At 38.8% G+C, this 23594-nt stretch overlaps 4 long non-coding RNA genes across 4 annotated transcripts; 2 read left to right on the top strand and 2 right to left on the bottom strand.

Annotated features, from left to right (window-relative positions):
* The first annotated feature begins 4526 nt into the window (after positions 1-4526).
* Positions 4527-7053, top strand: LOC123498030. Its single transcript, XR_006672617.1, has 4 exons — positions 4527-4922; positions 5608-5904; positions 6417-6473; positions 6760-7053. It is a non-coding gene; the product is annotated as an uncharacterized LOC123498030 (long non-coding RNA).
* On the bottom strand, positions 6990-8781 carry LOC123498031. The gene is made up of 2 exons (XR_006672618.1): positions 8141-8781; positions 6990-7550 (listed from the first exon to the last, which is right to left on the bottom strand). It is a non-coding gene; the product is annotated as an uncharacterized LOC123498031 (long non-coding RNA).
* A 2383-nt stretch (positions 8782-11164) lies between these two features.
* On the top strand, positions 11165-12619 carry LOC123498032. Its single transcript, XR_006672619.1, has 3 exons — positions 11165-11395; positions 12095-12151; positions 12343-12619. It is a non-coding gene; the product is annotated as an uncharacterized LOC123498032 (long non-coding RNA).
* On the bottom strand, positions 12226-13785 carry LOC123498033. The gene is made up of 2 exons (XR_006672620.1): positions 13651-13785; positions 12226-13110 (listed from the first exon to the last, which is right to left on the bottom strand). It is a non-coding gene; the product is annotated as an uncharacterized LOC123498033 (long non-coding RNA).
* Positions 13786-23594: the final 9809 nt, after the last annotated feature.

Here is a 23594-nt window from a genome sequence, read left to right as displayed (position 1 = left end):
GTCTTACTTTATATAGTTAGCTACACATTACTTTTTCTATTTTTTATATCGTTACTGATCCAATTAAAGTCATCAAGAGTTATCCGAAAATTAGGGACAAATGTCTTGAAACCTCCCTCTTGGAAGAAGTCAAGTCGTAGGAAGATGGAAATACAGATGCAGGCAGGGAGTTTCAGAGTTTACCAGAGAAAGGTATGAATGATTGAGGATACTGGTTAACTCTTTCATTAGAGAGTTGGACAGAATAGGGGTGAAAGGAAGAAGAAAGCCTTGTGCAGCGAGACCGCATGAGGAGGGGAGGTATGCAGTTAGCAAGATCAGTAGAGCAGTTAGCATAAAAAAAACAATAAAAGATAACAAGATATCCAACATTCCGCCGGTGAGAAAGAAGCTAAAGACATCCGTCAGAGAAAGGGAGTTGATGAGACGAAAAGCTGTTCATTCCACGTTGTCTAACAAAACTGTGTGAGTGGAACCCCCACAAATATGCAAAGAGTACTTCCATACAACGACGGATAAGGCACTTGCACAGAGTTAGCAGTTGGAGGGGCGAGAAAAACTGTCGGAGACGCCTCAGAATGCCTAACTTCATAGAAACTGTTTTAGCAGTAGACGAGATGTGAAGTTTCCAGTTTAGATTATGAGTAAAGAAAAGGCAGAAGATATTCATTATAGAAGATGGGGACAGCTGAGTGTCATTGAAAAAGAGGAGACAGTTGCCTGAAAGATTGTCAAGTTGAAAGATGGAGAATTTAAGTTTTTGAGGCATTAAACACAACTAAGTTTTCTCTGTCTAAATCAGAAATCTTAGAAGGATCAGAAAGCAGGCGTTCTGTGCCGTCCCTGCGTGATGGTGGTATCATCAGCATAGGAGTGGAGTGGGCAAAAAGTTTGGTCAAGAATATCATTAATGAATAATAGAAATATAGTGAGTGGCAGGACAGAATCTTGAGGGACACCACCGTTAATAGATTTAGGAGAAAAACATTGGCCGTCTACCGTGGCTGCAAAAGAACGATCGGAAGGGAAACATGATATAAAGTTGCAGAAAGACGGATAGAAACCGAAGGAGGGTAGTTTTGAAATCAAAGCTTTGTGCCAGACTCTATCAAAAGCTTTCGATATGTCTAACATGTGTACAACAGCAAAAGTTTCACAGAGTCTCTAAAAGAAGATGACCAAGACTCAGTAAGGAAAGCCAGATCACCAATAAAGCGACCTTGACGGAAGCCATACTGACGATCAGAGGGAAGACTGTGGCATGACAGATGTTTAAGAATCTTCCTGTGGAGGATAGATTCAAAAGCCTTGAACAAGCAAGAAATTAAAGATATAGGGCGGTAGTTTGAGGAATTAGAACGGTCACCTTTTTTAGGAACAGGCTGATTGTAGGCAAACTTGCAGCATTAAGGAAAGGTAGAAGTCGATAGACATAGTTAAAAGAGTTCGACCAGGCAAGGTACAAGCACGGAAGCACAGTTTTTGAGAACAATGGGTCCATAAGCCTTCCGAAGGTTTAGGCCAGCGAGGGTATGGGAAACATCATTACGAAGAACTTTAATTTTAGCCATGAAATAGTCAGAGGAAAGAGGAGAGGGAAGGGCCAAGCCCAGAATCATCCAAGGTGGAATTGTTAGAAAAGGTTTGAGAGAAGAGTTCAGCTTTAAAGAAAGATGTGATAGGAGTTGTACCATCAAGGATGAAATGAAAGAGAAAATGATAAAGAAGTAAAGTTATTGGAGATGTTTTTGACCAAATGCCAGAAGTCTCGAGGGGAATTGGAGTTTGAGATTTGACATTTTGTATTTATGAAGGAGTGTTTGGCTAGCTTATGAACAGACTTGGCATGATTCCAGGCAGAAATTTAAAGTGCATGAGATTCAGGTGATGGAAGGCTCAAGTACCTTTGTGGGCAACCTCTCTATCATGTGTAGCATTAGAACAGGCTAAAACCAAGATTTAGAAAAAGAGTGAGGAATATACGCTTCCATGCCAGACACTATCACCTCCGTTACGAGTTCAGCACACAGTTTCCGTGTCTCTGAGACGGAAACAGTAATCATTCCAATGAAAATCAGCGTAATACCTCCTCAGGTCCCCCGAACTGGCAGAGCCAAAACGCCAGAGGCACCTCCGCTTTGGAGGATTAGAGAAATAGGACAAGATACTGATATGAGGTTGTGATCGGAGGACCCCAACGGAGAAGATAAGGTAACAGCATAAGCAGAAGGATTAGATGTAAGGAAAAGGTAAACAATGTTGGGCGTATCTTCACACAGTTAGGAACACGAGGAGGGTGTTGCACCAGTTGCTCTAGTTCATGGAGGATAGCAAAGATGAAGGTTAGTTCACTATTATGGTCAATGAAGGAAGAAGAAAGCCAAAGCTGGCAGTGAACACTGAAATCTCCAAGGAAGGAAATTTCTGCTAAAGGGTAGAGGAATAGAATGTGCTCAATTTGGAAGTTAAATAGTCAAAGAATTTACTATTGTCAGAGTTGTTAAGAGAGATAGACAGCACAGATAAATTTAGTTAGAGAGTGGCTATTGAATTAAACCCAGATGGTGGAAAACTCGGAAGATTCAAAAGCGTTGGCACGAGAGCAAGTCACGTCGTTGCACACATAAACACAACATCCAGCTTTGAAACGAAAATGAAGATAGAGATAATGGAAGGAAATAGAAAAGGGGCTACTGTCAGTTGCCTCAGAAAGCTGTGTTTTGGTGAGGAAAAGAAGATGAGGTTTAGTAGAGAAAAGTTTGTGTTCTACAGATTGAAAATTAGATGTAAGACCGTGAATGATGCAGAAATTAATTAAGAAAAAGTTGAGGGAGATGTCAAGACATTTTGGGTCGCTACTTGAAGAGCAGTTCGACCTAGGGACATTTTTGGTCCCCTCCCCGGAAAGGGATTCCGAGGCTGGATTAGGAGCCTAGTGGGAGGTGGAACACAGATTTTCTTGGAATTTTTGCAGCCTATCTTTATATGAAATGAGTGATTTTATTGTCTACAAGAAAATAAAATAATGTACTATCACTTTATCTCGCAAATCACTATGTTGTTATTTTGGTAACTTCCTAAACCTAACCTTATCAAGCCGGTAAATATGACAGTGTCTAAGGGAAGCTAATTAATTTTCAAGAAACGCTGAGTGTTATCATTAATCTGCGACACATTATGTGGACTTCAAAATAAACAACACGAAGAGCTTTACCCAGTGAGACACGACATGAAAGTAGAGGTTAATATTGATTCTAGACAAATATGAACCGAAAAAAAAAGATAATATATTTTCTTATTTATTGTATTACTATATAGGTACGTAAAAATCTCACTTACATTTCGTATCGAGTCCATCCGTTATTAATACAGTCCGAAAGAACAAACTCTGCCTTCCCATTCCCCATCTCTCTCTCTCTCTCTCTCTCTCTCTCTCTCTCTCTCTCTCTCTCTCATTATTACTGCAACGGTTATTTTATGAAGCCACTAACGAACGGTCAAGAAATCATTTCTTTTTCTCTTTATAACCATAGCTCTAGGCTATTTATCAAAAGTGCTAACTGAACTTTACTGCAGAGAGAGATAGCAAACTTGCGCGTGCGCACGCACGCATACATACGCAAGCGTGCGCGCGTGCACACACACACACACACACATACACGCCCGGTAGTTCAGTGGTTAGAGCGCTGGCTTCACAAGCCAGAGGACCGGGGTTCGATTCTCCGGCCGGGTGGAGATATTTGGGTGTGTCTCCTTTCACGTGTAGCCCCTGTTCACCTAGCAGTGAGTAGGTACGGGATGTAAATCGAGGAGTTGTGACCTTGTTGTCCCGGTGTGTGGTGTGTGCCTGGTCTCAGGCCTATCCGAAGATCGGAAATAATGAGCTCTGAGCTCGTTCCGTAGGGTAACGTCTGGCTGTCTCGTCAGAGATTGCAGCAGATCAAACAGTGAAACACGTCCCGGTGCGGCGAGGCAAATGGGCAAGCCTCTTAATGTGTGGCCCCTGTTCACCTAGCAGTAAATAGGTACGGGATGTAACTCGAGGGGTTGTGGCCTCGCTTTCCCGGTGTATGCAGTGTGCTGTGGTCACAGTCCTAACCGAAGATCGGTCAATGAGCTCTGGAGCTCGCTCCGTAATGGGGAAGACTGGCTGGGTGACCAAGGCCCGTACTTATAAACACTAAGATGACGTCCTAACGGTAAGAAGTCGTCCTAAATCACAAAAATGGCGGAATTCGAGTCTTAAATCCTTAAGACAGCATCCTAAGCCCTAAAGATGCGTCTTACCGCTAAAACACCTCCCGAGGTGTTTTAGCAGTAAGACGCGCTCCTAAGATTTCATCCTAAAAGTAAACATGGCCGCTCGAGGGGGACCGCACCGCCACCACCTGCGACAGAGACGGTCGTTTCGTGAGAGGAAGGACGTCCTGAATGAGCTAGATGACCGTGAGCTGGTGAAGAGTTATTGGTAGGATCCTGCTGGTATCATTTTCATGACAAATTTGGTGCGGGAAAGGCTGAAGAGACCAACTGCAAGGAACAAGGCCTCTCTCCCCGAGATGCAAGTTATCTTCACTGTGGTACCTCGCTATAGGAAAGATTGGTGCCATTGATGGGACGCACGTGATGATTGTGGCTCCTAGAGAGTATAAGGTAGAGTTTGTCAACAGGAAGAGATACCACAGCATCAACGTGCAGTTTGTGTTTGATGCTTGATACCACATTATTGATGTGGTCGCAAAGTGGTCGGGATTGGTTCACGATGCAAGAATACTTGCTCAAAGTGGACTCTGCACGATATTTGACAGCGGCATCGTCCCAGCTGGGTGTCACTTACTGGGAGATAGTGGCTATCCCAGCAAGAAGTGGCTACTGACTCCATACCTCAGACCACAGCCTGGAGCACAGTCTTCTTATAACAGGTAAGTTACTGAGTAGTAAAATTTAGATAAAGAGTTATCTAATTAATTACCCCACATCACACTAAACACAAAACTAATTATTTACCTCCTATAGTTACACTTTTTTATATAAACTAATATAAAGTGCTAAATTAATGAATTAGGTAATTTGGAAGTATTATTGCAGTTTCACACAATCTTGACCCTCCCCCCCTACCATACTGGATTCCTCCATAAGATGAAATAACCTAACCTAACATTTTGTAACCTCCTCATTGGGTTAGCATCATCCTCCATTAAGGTAGAGTAACTTAACATTTGGAAACTTGACCAGAACAACCGATAAGGTAAAGTAATTTAACATTGTGTACGCTTTGCCCCCTTTGGATTCCCCTTAAAGGGCTATGATTATGTAAGGTGTGTTGGTTGAATCACCAATACAACAAGAAAATTTCCAAATATTTAAGAGTTTCTTCTTTTTATTCTAAGTTTTCATGTGAATATATTAACCAAACCAATATTATACTAGAGATTTTTTTTTTATATGTTTCATAATGTTTAAGCTGCCATGTCACAAATCATTATCAAACAATGAATCTTAACTTAACCTTATACATTACAACCTAAATGTTTGCAGAAATTAAATTAATGCATCATACCACTTTCAAGTACTGCATTGTAAGATTGAAATCTATATTAATTTCAGGGCCCACAAGAAAACCTGCAGCATTGTTAAGAGAGGCATCGGACAGCTGAAGCCACATTTTCACATGCTACACAGTGAAATCCAAGTTGGTCCTCCACCCAAGGTCTGCCAAATTGTAGAGGTTTGTGCATTGCTGCACAACATCTGCAAAGCAAGAAACATCATTCTTCCTGAGGAAGAAAAACATCTTGCTGCAGCCGAGGATGGAGGAAATGAGGAGCGACCCCCAGCACAGATAGTTCAAAGTCACCATGAAGGAATCCTTTACAGGGATGAATTTGTTGTGCTTCACTTAAAGTAAGTAACACAACCCATAATGCTGATTATAGTAGCATTCTTCAGTTTTTTCTCCTCTGTCACTTTGTTATTTATATTTATATGTCTTGTTTTGTTGTGTGTGCACTGTTATGTTGGTGATTTCATCTTCCTTGTCTCACTCTCTGCCAGTCACCAACAGTTCTTCACAGATACCACAGTATTACTGTTCAGCCTTACAATATTTGAATGGATTATGGTGAATGTGTATCTCAGCAACATCTAAAAAAATAATTAACACACTTTCACAACTAACTTAAATGATTCTCTCTTAATTATTTTTTCACTTATTTTTATGAGTGTGGCATTGACTACATTATCAATTGTTCTGTAGTTATCTATCTATCTATCTATCTATCTATCTATCTATCTATATATATATATATATATATATATATATATATATATATATATATATATATATATATATATATATATATATATATATATAATGATACAACATCAAGCAGTAAATCAATGTCTTTCTTTTACAGCATTGCTGAGTGATGAGACACCAGTGTCATGACTGCTGAGATTGGTGTTAATCTCATGTAAGTAATTTTTTTTTTTTCATACCTGAAGTAAGTAGATTGTAGGTTGAGCATATAGAAACTGCAGTTAATTTTGTGTTAACACTAATATTTGGTTGATTGGTTACAAACAAAAACAAATAGTACATTATTTATATCTTTATTACTATTTTTTATTTGTTTGTTTCTGGTACTCTAGTTTTTGTGTGTAGTACATGTACTTAGCCTGTTCTGCTTCTTGCTTCCTTTCCTGAGCCGTTATAGATTCTTAAAGGAGTGCAAGCTCAAGCTTCCTTTTCTTCTGCAGGTGGATGATCTCCTCCTCATCCACATAGACCAGTGATGTACCAGGCAAGTCTGGCCCCTGTTGGTGCCACATCACTGGTGCTGGAAGTGGTGTGGCAGGTGCCTCCTCCTCAACACCCACTGCCTCGGTCACCACTTCTCTCTGTTGGGCTGCCTCTGCCACTTCCCCAGCATCATCTGCTGCCTGAACACTGCTGGCATCATTAGTTCTAACTTCAGAAACTAAGCTGATAATGTTTTTGGTTTTATTGCTAAGGACAAAAGTAACAGAAACCAGTAAATCTAGCTAAGGGTACAATGTGTTTGACTTAAATCCTATTCTGTTTGAAGGAAGCCCATGTCTAAGAAACTGTAAATACCTAAGACTCGTTATCATTAACACATTCACCCACTACAACACCATACTTATGAATGGGGAGAAGGGATAGAAATTAAGTTAACTTTATTAGTTTTTTTTCTTTTCTTATTACTGTTTTATCTGTTTAGTTAAGGAATAAAAAAAAAATAAATAAATGAAATTTTCTCAACACTAGATAACAAATCTACCATTGTGTATAACTGTAAGTTGTAAACTAACTGGAAACACGAGTATTTTGGATTGCAGACATTTGAGACAACATTATGGCCTAATATTGCTATATCTACAAGTGGCTTATCCTTTGTTATGGAAGGTGCATTCAATGATGCTTGCCTTATTGGTACACCCATGAATAGAGACATTCTTGGGGTCCAAAATCTCAAAGATTAACTCATCGAGCTGGGAGAGAGGAGGGTTGGCAGGAGGTCCACCACCTGGAAAGTATAATATAATCTTATTGCTAATGAATTGCAAATACAAATATATAATTTATAAAGTGTGTTTTCACATAACATATGTAACTCAGATGTGTGGTTGGAGTAATATTATTTGTCAGAGGTAGACATTGCATCATAATTAGTGTGTGCAATAAATTAATCCACTTCACAAAAAAAGAAAAAAAAAAATGCAGGAAATGGCTGGCACTTTAATATATTAATCACTAGTACAAAACTTTCAATGTTGCTGCTTCCAAACTTAAAACAGGAACAGTTTACTGAAATTTATTCCTTAAAGGTTCCATGATCTAAATCTCAAGTGACCTTAACAGTAGACCTGCTGAAACTCGGTATTTACTCAAATACTAGTAAGCTTCCTTGCAAAAAATAAATAACCATAAACAAATACTTTTCTTTAAGTGAAATTGCCTTACCTGTTCAGTGCTTAAAAGGAATAATAAGATAAATCATATCTTTTGTTAGGGTGAAACTATGAAATTTCTTTCAAGCTCAAAAATATGAAAATCTTGCTGCAACTCACACACAAATATCACACAAAAAATAGCTCCCAAATTAATAACTCTTACCTGTGGCAGTCATGGCTTCTCTCTGCTTGCTGGTGTTCCGTCATGCCTCAGATTTTATAATATGCCAATGTTTCTGGCACTCCTCAGTGCGGAGAATGTCTGACACGGCAGACACCTCCGCATTATTGGTCCTCCAAGCAGCATTTCTGGCTTCCTTAGAGCAGCCAGCTGTGGAGAAGTCGCTCCGGAGTATTTTTGCGAGAATTTTGTATAGGTGGGCCAGATGAAGGCGTCCAGTTCGTCTTCCTGTTCCTCTTCTTGTCTTGAGTCTCTTGAGTAGCCATGGTGCGCAGTCGAAGTTGGCGCCAAATGATTGTTGGTTTGACAAGATGACAACAGTGGTGGTAAATCTATACCTTCGATTATCAAGGGTAAAATGAAGAGATGATTGTTGAAAACTAACTAGATAAATATGTTTTTTATTTAAAATATAATAATTACGTATTTTTACCCGTTTCTTGCAAAATTCCTCAAAAAACATTACATAACGTCTGCTCATGTTAGCGGTTAGCGGTGTAAGCGCCTAAAGACGGTTACTTAACAAAGCATCCTGCTAGGAAAGATTCTTAGCGCTTAAGTCTCGTAGGTTAAGTACTTTTCCTAACTAAGACGGCATCTTTGTGGAGTTTTATAAGTACGGCCCCAGGGCCCGTACTTAAAAACACTAAGATGACGTCCTAACTGTAAGAAGTCGTCCTAAATCACAAAAATGGCGGAATTCGAGTCTTAAATACTTAAGACGGCATCCTAAGCCCTAAAGATGCGTCTTACTGCTAAAACACCTCCCGAGGTTGAGGTAGCAAATGCATTCCAGAAGAAAGATGCTAAACATAAATTAGATAGGATAAACAGAGATAGTGAAAAGATTAGGAAAGATTTCCAGGTGCAAATAGGAGAGAATAAGATTAGGATTCCAAATAAGGAGACAGCATCTAGGAAGGTAGCAGGACTTAAATGTTTTTATGTAAATGCCAGGAGTCTTAGCAACAAGAAGGACGAGTTATCTAGTTATATAGTTGAGGAGGACTTAGATGTTGTATGTGTCACAGAGGCATGGGTAAATGAGGAAAAGTTTAGGAAAATAGGAAAGAATATGAAGTAGATGGATACATTATGTATTTACACCAGAGAATTGGTAGGATAGGTGGAGGAGTAGTTATTTATGTAAAAAATCCTTCATTTCCAGTCAGGTTAATGGTATTAAGGTAGATAACAGAGTAGAGTCCTTATGGCTGGATGTTAGAGTAAACAAAAGTAAGGTTATTAGAGTAGGAGCTTTTATAGACCACCTAACCAGTCAGCAGATGTAGACAACCTTATGGTAGATGAGATAAATAGGGGTGTACTAGTCAGACAATTATCTTAGGGATTTTAATCTTAAGTCAGTAAACTGGGAGAGGATGGTAGGAGATGCTAGTGAAAATAAGTTTATGGAAAGTTTTCAGGATAACTATTTAGTGCAGATGGTAGATAAACCTACTAGGGGGAGGAAGGTTTTAGACATAGTACTAACAAATATTGAGCATTGTTTAAAGGAAGTTGAGGTAGGAGAGACTTTAGCAAACAGTGACCATCATATAATTAGATTTATCATTAATTCCAGTAGGGATAATATAGTGAATAAGACTAGAGTCCCAAACTATCAGAAAGGCAATTATGGTAGGTTACGTCAGTTATTAGGAGAGGTAAACTGGGAAGATAGTTTTGGAAATAAAACTGCACAGGAGATGTGGGATATTTTTAAGGTTGTAGTAAAGGGTATAGTGATGCAGTGTATCCCTTACAAAGATATAAGGCAGAGAAACAGGAAGCCATTATGGTGGACTCATGAGATAGGTAGCCAGATCAGAGAGAAGAAGAGGGCATACAGAGAGTTGCAGAAAAGTGGGAAGATGTAGATTTGATTAGGTACAGACAGGTCAGAGATGATTTGAGTAAGGTTATAAAAAAAGTAAAAGGCAGGCAGAGATAAAACTAGCTAGAGCTGGGAGTAAAGATCCCAAAAATTATATAGTTATTACAAGGTCAGTGATAAAAGAAATAAGGATAGGATTGGACCACTCAGAAAAGATGGTGTAGTAGTGGATCAAAATGAAGACATAGTAGAATTATTGAATGAACAATTTTCTTCAGTATTTACTAGGAAAGAATAGGAAATCCTGTTACAAACAGTGCGACGAGTAGTTTAAGAGCTTTAGAAAATATTGATATAAAACCGGGAATTATTAGGAAATTTATTCTTGAACTAGACGATAGGAAAGCTAGTGGTCCTGATGAGCTACATGCCAGAGTACTTAGGGAGGGTGTAGACAGTATTTCTGAAGCACTTAAGTTAATCTTTGAAAGATCACTTAGGTTTGCTGAGATACCACAGGACTGGAAGTTAGCTAATGTTACTCCAATATTTAAAAAAGGTAGGAAGGATGATGCGAATAATTATAGACCGATCAGTTTAACTAGTATAGTATGTAAGATACTAGAGAAAATCATTAAGGGTAGTATTTGGGAGCATTTAAATGAGAATAGATTAATTAGAGATACCCAACATGGCTTTAGATCAGGGAGGTCCTGTCTTACAAATTTGCTCGATATCTTAGAATATATTACCAAGGAGTTAGATGACGGAAATAGCATAGATGTTATATATCTAGATTTTAGCAAGGCGTTTGATAAGGTACCGCATAGGAGGCTAGTGTACAAATTGAGACTACATGGGATAGGGGGTAGGTTAGTTGATTGGATTAGTGAATGGCTTTCTGATAGGAAACAGAGAGTAGTATTAAATGGGGCAATGTCTGAGGAAGTGGTTAGTGGGATACCCCAAGGATCAGTGCTAGGACCTCTTCTTTTCTTGGTGTACATTAACGATTTAGATATAGGAATTAGTAGCAAAGTATCAAAGTTTGCAGATGATACTAAGATAGCATGTGCAGTACAGGGTGAAAAGGACAATTACAGAATACAGCGAGACCTGGACAGGCTGATAGCATGGGCAGACAGGTGGCAGATGGAGTTTAATTCACATGCTACACAGTGAGATCCGAGTTGGTCCTCCATCCAAGGTCTGCCAAATTGTAGAGGTTTGTGCACTGCTGCACAACATCTGCAAAGCAAGAAACATCATTCTTCCTGAGGAAGAAGAACATCTTGCTGCAGCCGAGGATGGAGGCAACGAGGAGCGACTCTAGCACAGAAAGTTCAAAGTCGCCATGAAGTAATCCTTTACAGGGATGAATTTGTTGTGCTTCACTTCAAGTAAGTAACACAACCCATAATGCTGATTATAGTAGCATTCTTCAGTTTTTTCTCCTCTGTCACTTTGTTATTTATATTTATATGTCTTGTTTTGTTGTGTGTGCACAGTTATGTTGGTGATTTCATCTTCCTTGCCTCACTCTCTGCCAGTCACTCACTATTTAAAAGATAGAGTTCTTCACAGATACCACAGTATCACTGTTCAACCTTACAATATTTAAATGGGTTATGATGAATGTGTATCTCAGCAACATCTAAAAAAATAATTAACACACTTTCACAACTAACTTAAATGATTCTTTCTTAATTATTTTTTCACTGATTTTTATGAGTGTGGCATTGACTACAATATCAATTGTTCTGTAGTTTTATATATATATATATATATATATATATATATATATATATATATATATATATATATATATATATATATATATATATATATATATATATATATATATATATATATATATATATATATATATATATATATATATATATATATATATATATATATATATATATATATATATATATATATATATATATATATATATATATATATATATATATATATATATATATATATATATATATATATATATATATATATATATATATATATATATATATATATATATATATATATATATATGATACAACATCAAGCAGTAAATCAATGTCTTTCTTTTACAGCATTGATGAGTGATGAGACACCAGTGTCATGACTGCTGAGATTGGTGTTATTCTCATGTAAGTAGTTTTTTTTTTTCTCTCTCTCTCTCTCTCTCTCTCTCTCTCTCTCCCATACCTGAAGTAAGTAGATTGTACTCTAGTTTTTGTGTGTAGTACATGTACTTAGCCTGTTCTGCTTCTTGCTTCCTTTCCTGAGCCATTATAGATTCTTCAAGGAGTGCAAGCTCAAGCTTCCTTTTCTTCTGCAGGTGGATGATCTCCTCATCCACAAACACCAGTGATATACCAGGCAAGTCTGGCCCCTCTTGGTGCTGCAAGTGGTGTGGCAGGTGCCTCCTCCTCAACACCTACTGCCTCGGTCACCACTTCTCTCTGTTGGGCTGCCTCTGCCACTTCCCCAGCATCATCTGCTGCCTGCACACTGCTGGCATCATTAGTTCTAACTTCAGAAACTAAGCTGATAATGTTTTTGGTTTTATTGCTAAGGACAAAAGTAACAGAAACCAGTAAATCTAGCTAAGGGTACAATGTGTTTGACTTAAATCCTATTCTGTTTGAAGGAAGCCCATGTCTAAGAAACTGTAAATCCCTAAGACTTGTTATCATTAACACATTTACCCACTACAACATCATATCTATGAGGGGGAAGAAGGGATAGGAATTAAGTTAACTTTATTAGTTTTTTATTTTTTTCTTTTCTTATTACTGTTTTAGCTGTTTGGTTAAAGAAAAAAAAAATGAAATTTTCTCAACACTAGATAACAAATTTACCATTGTGTTTAACTCTTAAGTTGTAAACTAAATGGGAACGAGTATTTTGGATTGCAGACATTTGAGACAACATTATGGCCTAATATTGCTATATCTACAAGTGGCTTATCCTTTGTTAAGGAAGGTGCATTCAATGATGCTTGCCTTATTGGTACACCCATGAATAGAGACATTCTTAGGGTCCAAAATCTCAAAGATTAACTCATTGTGCTGGGAAAGAGGAGGGTTAGCAGGAGGTCCACCATCTGTAAAGAATAATATAATCTTATTGCTAATGAATTGCAAATACAAATAATTTATAAAGAACGTGTTTTCACATAACATACGTAACTCAGATGTGTGGTTGGAGTAATATTATTTGTCAGAGGTAGACACTGCATCATAATTAGTGTGTGCAATAAATGCATCCACTTCACAAACAAAATAAATAAATAAAAAATGCAGGAAATGGCTGGCACTTTAATATATTAATCACTAGTACAAAACTTTCAATGTTGTTGCTTCCAAACTTAAAACAGGAACACTTTACTGAAATTTATTCCTTAAAATGGTTCCATGATCTAAATCTCAAGTGACCTTCTTGCAAAAAATAAATAACCATAAATAAATACTTTTCTTTAAGTGAAATTGCCTTACCTGTTCAGTGCTTAAAAGGAATAATAAGATAAATCATATCTTTTGTTAGGGTAAAACTGAAATTTCTATCAAGCTCAAAAATATTAAAATCTTGCTGCAATTCACACACAAATATAACAAAAATTAGCTCCCAAATTAATAACTCTTACCTGTGGCAGTCATGGCTTCTCTCTGCTTGCGGGTGTTCCGTCTTGCCTCAGATTTTATAATATGCCAATGTTTCTGGCACTCCTCAGTGCGGAGAATGTCTGACACGGCAGACACCTGCACACTATTGCTCCTCAAGCAGCATTTCTGGCTTCCTTAGAGCAGCCAGCTGTGGAGAAGTCGCTCCGGAGTATTTTTGCGAGAATTTTGTATAGGTGGGCCAGATGAAGGCGTCCAGTTCGTCTTCCTGTTCCTCTTCTTGTCTTGAGTCCCTTGAGTAGCCATGGTGTGCAGTCGAAGTTGGCGCCAAATGATTGTTGTTTTGACAAGATGACAACAGTGGTGGTAAATTTATACCTTCAATTATCAAGGTTAAAATGAAGAGGTGATTGTTGAAAACTAACTAGATAAATATGTTTTTTTATTTAGAATATAATTTTTACGTATTTTCACCCGTTTCTTGCGAAATTCTTCAAAAAACATTACATAACGTCTGCTCATGTTAGCGGTTAGCGATGTAAGCGCCTAAAGACGGTTACTTAACAAAGCATCCTGCTAGGAAAGATTCTTAGCGCTTAAGTCTCGTAGGTTAAGTACTTTTCCTAACTAAGACGGCATCTTTGTGGAGTTTTATAAGTACGGCCCCAGAAGGCGACCGAGGTGAATTACATACACACACACACACACATTAGTATGTTAAAGAGAGCCAAGATGGATAGGGTGTGCGTGGGTGGCTCTGTAGGCCTAAAAGGAAAATTGTCGTACCCGCTTGATTAATATGAGAGGAGGAACTTTAGGAGAAGGAATATTGGAGTTGAAACCATAGTAGTAGTATTAATGTTAGCATTAAGACGTGTGTTTCAGCATGTATATGGAAGAATAGAGTAAGGAAAACAAAGTATTTAGAATTGTGTAAATTAGTAACCGGGACAGTGGACTTCAGTGGGAACGGGTAAGGACGCGCCTTTGGGTAAAGGAATGGCATTATCTCTCTCTCGGACCTTGGTGGGGTATGGACACGTGACGGGCGAGCAGGGAAAGGGCCGTAGGACCAAGGTGGCCACGCGTCTCTGATCAGGTGGGTAACGTGATCAGGGGAGATTTATGGGAGATTTTCAGTGAGAGGAGGGTGTTATTATGTGGTATTATGTCAAATTTTTCTTTCAGTGAAAATCTCGGGCTGTGTTATCTATCTATCTATCTATATCTACGTATATTAATCAATCTATCTATCTATATATCTATATCACACACACACACACACACTCCGCGCTCCGTGGAGAACGGACGTGCCTCCTGCGCATGAACGGCATCTAAATAACACTCCACACGCTAAGCAATATGCTTGAGTGAGAATAGTTATTGCTATAGAGGGGCGACCAGAGCGAGGGAACGAGAGTACAGAGTGAACGTAGCCTGGTGACGTGTACATGGAAGTGATCGGAGGTGGGAAAACCTCCACACTCCAAACGACAGAGCAAGAACCCACAAAGGACAGCCATAGCAGCCGCCAACGTATCCAACCACACACGTAACTACCAGGCCTGGCCCCCAGTGACCACACACCCACATGTTCCCAGGAAAAGTAAGGAAAAATGGATAGACCGGTAAGGAATAAATTACCAAATTCAAAATATGTTGATGAGGCCCAGGGGGCAAAACCGAAAGTGGCCAGTCAAAGCATGAGTCCAGCTTCAACAGGGGCAACAATGCAAGGTAGATTGGTGATGTTGGAGAAGAGATTTGAGGAGTTAGTGAAGGAATTAAAAGTTCAAAGGAGTGAGGAGAAGCAGGATAGAGAATTCCGCAAGGCTTTGAAGGAAAGAGTTAAGAGACTGGAGGAAAATGAAAAACGATTGGTGGATGAGAATGAGCATTTGAAGGTGGAGGTTGAAAAATACAAGAGACGGTTGGAGGAGAAAATGGAGAGAGTAGTAAAGGAGAAAGATGACTTTAAGGAAATGATTAATGAGCAGAATGAAAGGCTTGAAAGGGAATGGGAACTGAAGAAAACACAATGGACTGAGTCGAGGGAAGCAGAGATGGTTGGATTACAAGAAATAATTAAAGATCAGTTGAAGGAAGACAAAAAAAGAAAGGTCCAAGGAACTGGTTAATGTAATGAAGAATAAGGAAACATTGATAAGGGAAATAGCAGAAAAGAAGAAGAGTGTGTTAATATTTGGGATGAAAGAACAAAATATAACATATAAGCCGAAGAGAATTAAGGAAGAATTGAAAACGGTAAGAGATCTGTTCAAAAATCTAAATGATGATGAAAAAAAAGACCTACAAGAAGAAGTGGAAGAGATCCATAGACTGGGTCCGTATAAGGAAGGAGTGAACAGACCGATTAAAGTAGTACTGAAGTCACAACAATCTGCGGAGGATGTCCTATATAGAACATCAAAGTTAAGAGATAGAAGGTTGTAAAGAGGTGTTTGTGAGAAAGAATAGAAATGAGGAAGAGAGGAGAAGATATAAGGAATTGGTGGAAGAGGCGAGAAGGAAAAATGATGAGCGGTCTGAGGAGGAAAGAGAAAAGTTTTTTTGGAGAGTTATAGGAGAGAGAGTCAGAAAGTGGTATATGGAAAGAAGGAATACGGAGGAACCCCTAGAGGAGCAGTGGGTGGACCGTAATGTATACTAATATAGATGGGATACTGTCAAGTAGATTGGAATTGCAAGACTATATGATAGTGGAGAAGCCTGATATAGTGTGTTTGACTGAGACAAAATTGCATGAAAAACAAAGATAAATTTGGATAATAAATATAATATATGGAGAAAGGATAGAGAGTAAAGGTGGAGGAGGAGTTATGATTATGACGAAGAAATAAATAAATGTGGATAAGGTTTGGTATGGGAAGAACAACGCAGAAGTGATAAGCATAAGGATAAAAAGTGATGGAAAAGAATTAATAATCATGGTGACCTATGTACCTCCTAAAACAAATTCTTGGACATTAAGGAATACGACAATATGATCAAGGATACTTTACAGAGTTTGGAAAGTGTATTATCTGGAAAAGAAAGGTGATACTAGTAGGAGATTTTAATTGTAAGGAGGTGGATTGGGAAAATCTAGTAAGTGGTGTTGGAGAAGAAGCATGGGAGAGAGATTTCTTAATCTAATGATGGAAAATATGATGGAACAGAGGGTGAAGGAAAATACTAGATATAGAGGAGATGATGAACCGGCTAGACTGGATTTGGTGTTAACAAGAGAAGTGTACCTATGTGGAGATATACAATACAAGTGTCCTTTGGGAAAGAGTGATCATGTGGTTATGGAAATGCAGATAGCAACAACACAGCGAAGGAAGGACGAGACATACAGGAGTGGTAGATTGAATTATAGAAAGATGGACACAGAAAGTTTGAAAAATTATTTCAGAAAATTAGATTGGGAGGAGATGTTACAAATCAGAGAAGTGCAAAAGAAATATGAGATTTTTATGAAATATTATAAAGAAGGAGTTATGAAATTTGTACCAAAGTATAAACCAAGAGAGGAAGGAAGAAAGGATTGGTTTAATGCAACTTGTGTTAAGGCTAAGGAAAAGAGATGTGGCTTGGAAAAGATGGAAAAGAGCAGGAATATACTAAATAAGGAGAATTATAGAGTGGCAAGAAATGAGTATGTGAGGGTAAGGAGGAGGAAGAAAGAAAATTTGAAAAGATATTGTAGACAAGAGTAAGGAACATCCAAAATTGTTTTACAGGTTCATAAATGGTAAACTTAAAAGAGAGAGTCCATTGAAAGATTAAAAGGAGAGCAAGGGATAGTAGATGACCCTAAGAATATAGCGGAATTGCTAAATAATAGGTTTCAGCAAGTATTTACTAAAGAAACAATGTTTGTAAAGCCACAGAATGTACAAGGAAATGTGCACATGGATGACATTAAGATACCTAAAAGGAGTTATATAAAATGTTGGAGGAACTTAAAGATGATAAAGCGATGGGACCAGATGAAGTTTCAGGAAAATTATTGAAGGAGTGTAGAGAAGAATTGATTGATCCATTATATGATATTATAAGGTGCTCATTAGAAACAGGGAAGTACCAGTAGAGTGGAAGAGAGCTGAAGTGGTGCCCATTTATAAGGGAGGCAGTAAGGAAGAGCCTCTTAACTATAGACCTGTGTCTCTAACAAGTGTGGTCGGTAAGATTTGTGAGAGGGTGATAAAGAAATATTGGATACGGTTCCTGGAGGATCATAAGTTATTATCGGATCATCAATTTGGCTTCAGGAAAGGGAGGTCATGTGTAACAAATCTACTGAGCTTTTATTCAAGAGTGGTTGACAAAATACAGGAGAGAGAGGATGGATGGACTGTGTATATTTGGATTTAAAGAAAGCTTTTGACAAGGTACCTCACGAGACTGTTATGGAAAGTAGAGATTTATGGAGGACTGAAAGGAAAAGTGTTAAAGTGGATGGAAAACTACTTGAGATGGAGGGAGATGAGAACGGTAATAAGGGATGCAAGGTCGGACTGGTTGGTGGTGGAGAGTGGAGTCCCACAAGGCTCAGTGCTGGCACCAATACTTTTCCTGGTATATATAAATGACATGCCAGAGGAGTAAACAGTTATATTAATTTGTTTGCGGATGATGCGAAGTTGTGTAGGTGTGTGAAGAGTGAAGAAGATTGTGAAATTTTACAGGCAGACCTGGATAAGATTTGGGAGTGGAGCAAGAGGTGGCAAATGGAATTTAATCTGAGCAAAAGTCATGTGATGGAGATGGGAAGAGTGGAAGACGGCCAAGAGGGTCATATAAGATGGGTGAAGAAGTAGTGTTGAAAAAGGTGGAAAAGGAAAAGGATTTGGGAGTGATAATACAAGACCATGGGCAGTTTGAGGCTCATATTGATAAGATGTTTGGAGAAACGTATAATTTGATAAAAATATTGGATTAGCCTTCCATTATATGGATAAAGATATGATGAAGAAATTAATTAGTATGGTAATTAGACCAAGATTGGAATATGCTGGAGTGGTTTGGTCCCCTTATAAAAAGAAGCATATAAGGAAGTTGGAGAGATTGCAGAGAATGGCAACAAAAATGGTTCCGGAATTGGCAGAAATGACCTATGAGGAGAGATTAAAAGAAATGAATTTACCTACCTTGGAACAAAGAAGAGAAAGAGGAGATTTAATACAGGTTTATAAACTGTTGAATGGACTGGATGAAGTGGATAATGAGCAAATGATGTTGAGAGAGGAAAACTTAAGTAGAACTACAAGATCGCCATAGTAAAAAGATAGCCAAGGGAATATGCTTGAAGGATGTGAAAAAATATAGTTTCTCACAAAGATGTGTGGAGGTGTGGAATGGTTTGAGTGAGGAGGTGGTGTCAGCAAGGAGTGTGCATAGTTTTAAAGAAAAGTTGGATGTGTGTAGATATGGAGACGGGGCCACACGAGTATGATACCCAGGCCCTGTAAAATTACAACTAGGTGAATACACACACACACACACACATACATGTATGTGTATGTATGTATGTGCGCGCACACACGTGCTTATTTATGTTTAAACGCTCTAGTGCGTTTCAGTATGTTAGTATGTGAGTGTATGTGCGCGCGCACACGTGTGTAATTCACCTCGGTCGTCTGCTGGTCACCCAACCAGTCTTCCCCATTACGAAGCTAGCTCAGAGCTCATAGACCGATCTTCGGGTAGGACTGAGACCACATCAACACACAACACACACCGGGAAAGCGAGGCCACAACCCCTCAAGTTACATCCTGTACCTATTTACTGCTAGGCGAACAGGGGCCACACATTAAGAGGCTTGCCCATTTGCCTCGCCGCTTCCCGGGACTCGAACTCGGCTCTCTCGATTGTGAGTAGAGCGTGCTAACCACTACACTACGCGGTGTGTGTGTGTGTGTGTGTGTGTGTAAGTAAGTAGGTAAGTAAATAAGTAAGTAAGTATAGTTTATTGTCATTTTTAAGGAACACAGGCAGATTTACAATCAATAAATATGTCAGGCATGGTCTGTCGAGTGGAAACTCCTAAGACAGACGGTTTTAATAAAAAATTATATGCAGTGAGAGCAGAAAAATTGTTTTACATAATATCTAACCTAGTTAGGGAGTCATCCTATTTAATTGTAAAGTTAACTTGCATACAATGTGCTGTCATCAAGGTAGAAACCTAACTAATACAATTTATAGTCTGATTGACACACTATATATACAAGCATTCAATAAAAAATATGAAAAGAAAAGGAAAAGTAATAATAAATGGATTCACAACACAAAGCATAGGTATAGGTATTATGTTTTTATATATGTGTATGTTGAAATTACCAAGAAGTTCGATCTCGTTTGGCAGGTTGTTATACAAGTTCGGGCCGTTACATATAACGCTATTCTTATACATTGTAGTTTTAAAGGTAGGGCATCTTGAATTTACATTATATCTGCGGGTATCACCAGGATTATCAATGACTGTAAATATTGAGTTGTGTCCAATAGATATGTAAATTAAAAGAAGCGTGAAGTATTTGTGTATGGAAACAATATTAAGAATAGTTTCTTTACTATAAATAACTTTTGTAGAATCGTATTTTCTCATGAAGAAGATACATCTTAAAATTTTATGTTGTGCTATTTTTAATTCATTAAGAAATGAAAGGTCATGTACTTGCCCACAGTGAGACACAGTATGTGAGGTGAGGGTAGCAGAGTGTATAATACAAGCTGATCATCGCTTCTGAAGTTAAGTTGTGCCGAACGCGATACAAAATACCTGTAATCTTTGAGTTTTAATCGTACATCTTCAATATTGTAGCCCCAATTTGAATTATCGTCTATGTTTACTCCAAGAAATTTCATATCATTAACTTGTGTTAAAACTTCACTGCCTAAAAATATAGGAGGAAGTACATTTTTAATTGACCTATTCTGAAAGACCATGATTCAATGATATTTAGTTCTGATATTATATTCGAATGTTAGCAATTTAAGTCTTTATCATTTATCAGAAGGGTTGTATCATCAGCATATATTACATAGTCAAATTTTGTAATTGAATTAACAATATTGTTGAGATATATATATATATATATATATATATATATATATATATATATATATATATATATATATATATATATATATATATATATATATATATATATATATATATATATAAGAAAAAGTATAGGAGCTAGAATAGACCCCTGAGGCACTCCTTTACATGTAGGTTTAAAAGAAGAATAATTTTGATTACAGTAAACACATTGATGATACCTGTTGCTCAAATAGATCTTGAATAGTTTTAATGGTGTAACCCTAGTGCCAATATTTTCTAATTTAGTAAATAATATTTTATGGTCTTATGTGTCAAAAGCTTTAGATAAGTCCATGAAAATTGCCACAACATACAGTTCCTCCTCTAGACACTGATATACATTGTTAACTAATTGTAGTATCGCCGACTCGGTGTAATGATGACTTCTAAATCCATATTCTAAATCCGAGGTAAGGAATGATCATTTAGGTAAATGGGAGAAACTGCTACAGATCAGGGATGATGCTTGAGTTTGGCGAACCATTGACTAGAGAGGTAACTTTTCAAGTGTACTTACATGAAGAAGAGAAGCCACCGAGCGATGAAGAGTTTAAAGTACATTTTGAGAGAATACTTAATCCATCACTTGTTCCGCATACCAGTCTTGGACTGCCACATTTCACCTGAAGATGTGTCTATCCAAATTCATAATCTGAAGCCGGATAAGGCATGGGGCCCAGAGGGCATTGCACGCATATTCTCGCTTTTATCAATGCACATAATTTTACCTATAGTTATCCTTTTTTAATAGTTGTTGTTTTTTTTTTTTATAAATGCTCAGTTCCCCATGCCGAGGTCGAAAGCTAAATTTCTTACTGTTTTTAAGAGGAGAATCGAGGAAACCCAAATGATTGCAGGGGTATTAGTGTTACAAATTCTATAGCTAAATTGTATGACATGGTTTTGTACCGATCTTCAAGTCATTGGTGATCCCTGTCTTACTCTATGATTGTGAGACATGGACGCTGAACACCGATCTGAAGAGGCGAATAAATGTTTTTGGTACGAGATGCCTTCGCAGGATCATAGGGTACCGCTGGTATGACTTTCTGTCGAATCAGCGATTGCTCCTTGAGACTGATTCGAGACCGATTACCAGCATAGTCCATCCAAGGTAAAATGAATACGAGATACTCATTTTACCTTGAGTCCATCAACGCCAACTGCGACTATATTGGCATGTGCCACGCTACCTGGAAGCTGATCCTGCATATTGGGTTGCCTCCGATAGGGATAACCCACAGAACTCATGGTTGCGACAAGTCGATGCCTCTTCCTGGGAGTTACTTGGCACGGGAAGGGATCCTGCATGGAGACTCACAAGGCGTGACCGCCTGAAGTGGTACCATAGGGTAGGGGAGGGGATGTGTGCCCCCCGGTGTATGCCCCGTGATTGATTTTTTATACGGTTTACATGAGTTTCCTTATTTTGATTAATGTTTTAGAATGTAGATATTCTAATTTCAAGTATTTTAGCACTTTGATTTGAGATATTTCTAAACGTTCTTTACACGAATCTTTTACTTGTGTTCATTTAACCTAGTTTAATTTAATTTTCTTTTTCTTTGAGCTATTTGTAATGGAATACAGTTAGTTTACACATTTTATCATATTCAGTTTTTGTATTAAAATGGAGTGTATGATTTGACTGTAATGTATTATGTTAAATTGTGGTCAATAAACCTGTCTATCTATCTATCCTATCTATCTGTGTTTGTGCGTGCACACACACACACACACACACACACACACACACACACACACACACACACGTGCGCGCGTGCACGCACACACGTGTACACGCGCATGCACACACACATACACACACGCGCGTATACACACACACACACACACACACACACACACACGCTCGACTCACAATCGAGAGGCCCGGGTTCGAGTCCCGGGCAAGCCTCTTAATGTGTGGCCCCTGTTCACCTAGCAGTAAAATAGGTACGGGATGTAACTCGAGGGGTTGTGGCCTCGCTTTCCCGGTGTGTGGAGTGTGTTGTGGTCTCAGTTTTACCCGAAGATCGGTCTATGAGCTCTGAGCTCGCTCCGTAATGGGGAAGACTGGCTGGGTGACCAGCAGGCGACCGAGGTTAATTACACACACACACACACACACACACACACACACACACACACACACACACACGTGCGCGCGCACACAAGTGTGTGTGTGTGTGTGTGTTTCACTGTTTGATCTGCTGCAGTCTCTGACGAGACAGCCAGACGTTACCCTACGGAACGAGCTCAGAGCTCATTATTTCCGATCTTCGGATAGGCCTGAGACCAGGCACACACCACACACCGGGACAACAAGGTCACAACTCTTTGGTTTACATCCCGTACCTACTCACTGCTAAGTGAACAGGAGCTACACGTGAAAAGAGACACACCCAAATATCTCCACCCGGCCGGGGAATCGAACCCCGGTCCTCTGGCTTGTGAAGCCAGCGCTCTAACCACTGAGCTACCGGGCTGTGTGTGTGTGTGTGTGTGTGTGTGTGTTTCACTGTTTGATCTGCTGCAGTCTCTGACGAGACAGCCAGACGTTACCCTACGGAACGAGCTCAGAGCTCATTATTTCCGATCTTCGGATAGGCCTGAGACCAGGCACACACCACACACCGGGACAACAAGGTCACAACTCCTCGATTTACATCCCGTACCTACTCACTGCTAGGTGAACAGGGGCTACACGTGAAAGGAGACACACCCAAATATCTCCACCCGGCCGGGGAATCGAACCCCGGTCCTCTGGCTTGTGAAGCCAGCACTCTAACCACTGAGCTACCGGGCGTGTGTGTGTGTGTGAGTGTGTGTGTGTGTGTGTGCGCGCGTATATG

This window comes from Portunus trituberculatus, chromosome 47 (assembly GCF_017591435.1).
Source record: "Portunus trituberculatus isolate SZX2019 chromosome 47, ASM1759143v1, whole genome shotgun sequence".
NCBI classification, from domain to species: domain Eukaryota; kingdom Metazoa; phylum Arthropoda; class Malacostraca; order Decapoda; family Portunidae; genus Portunus; species Portunus trituberculatus.
This window is presented reverse-complemented; position numbering and strand designations above follow the sequence as displayed.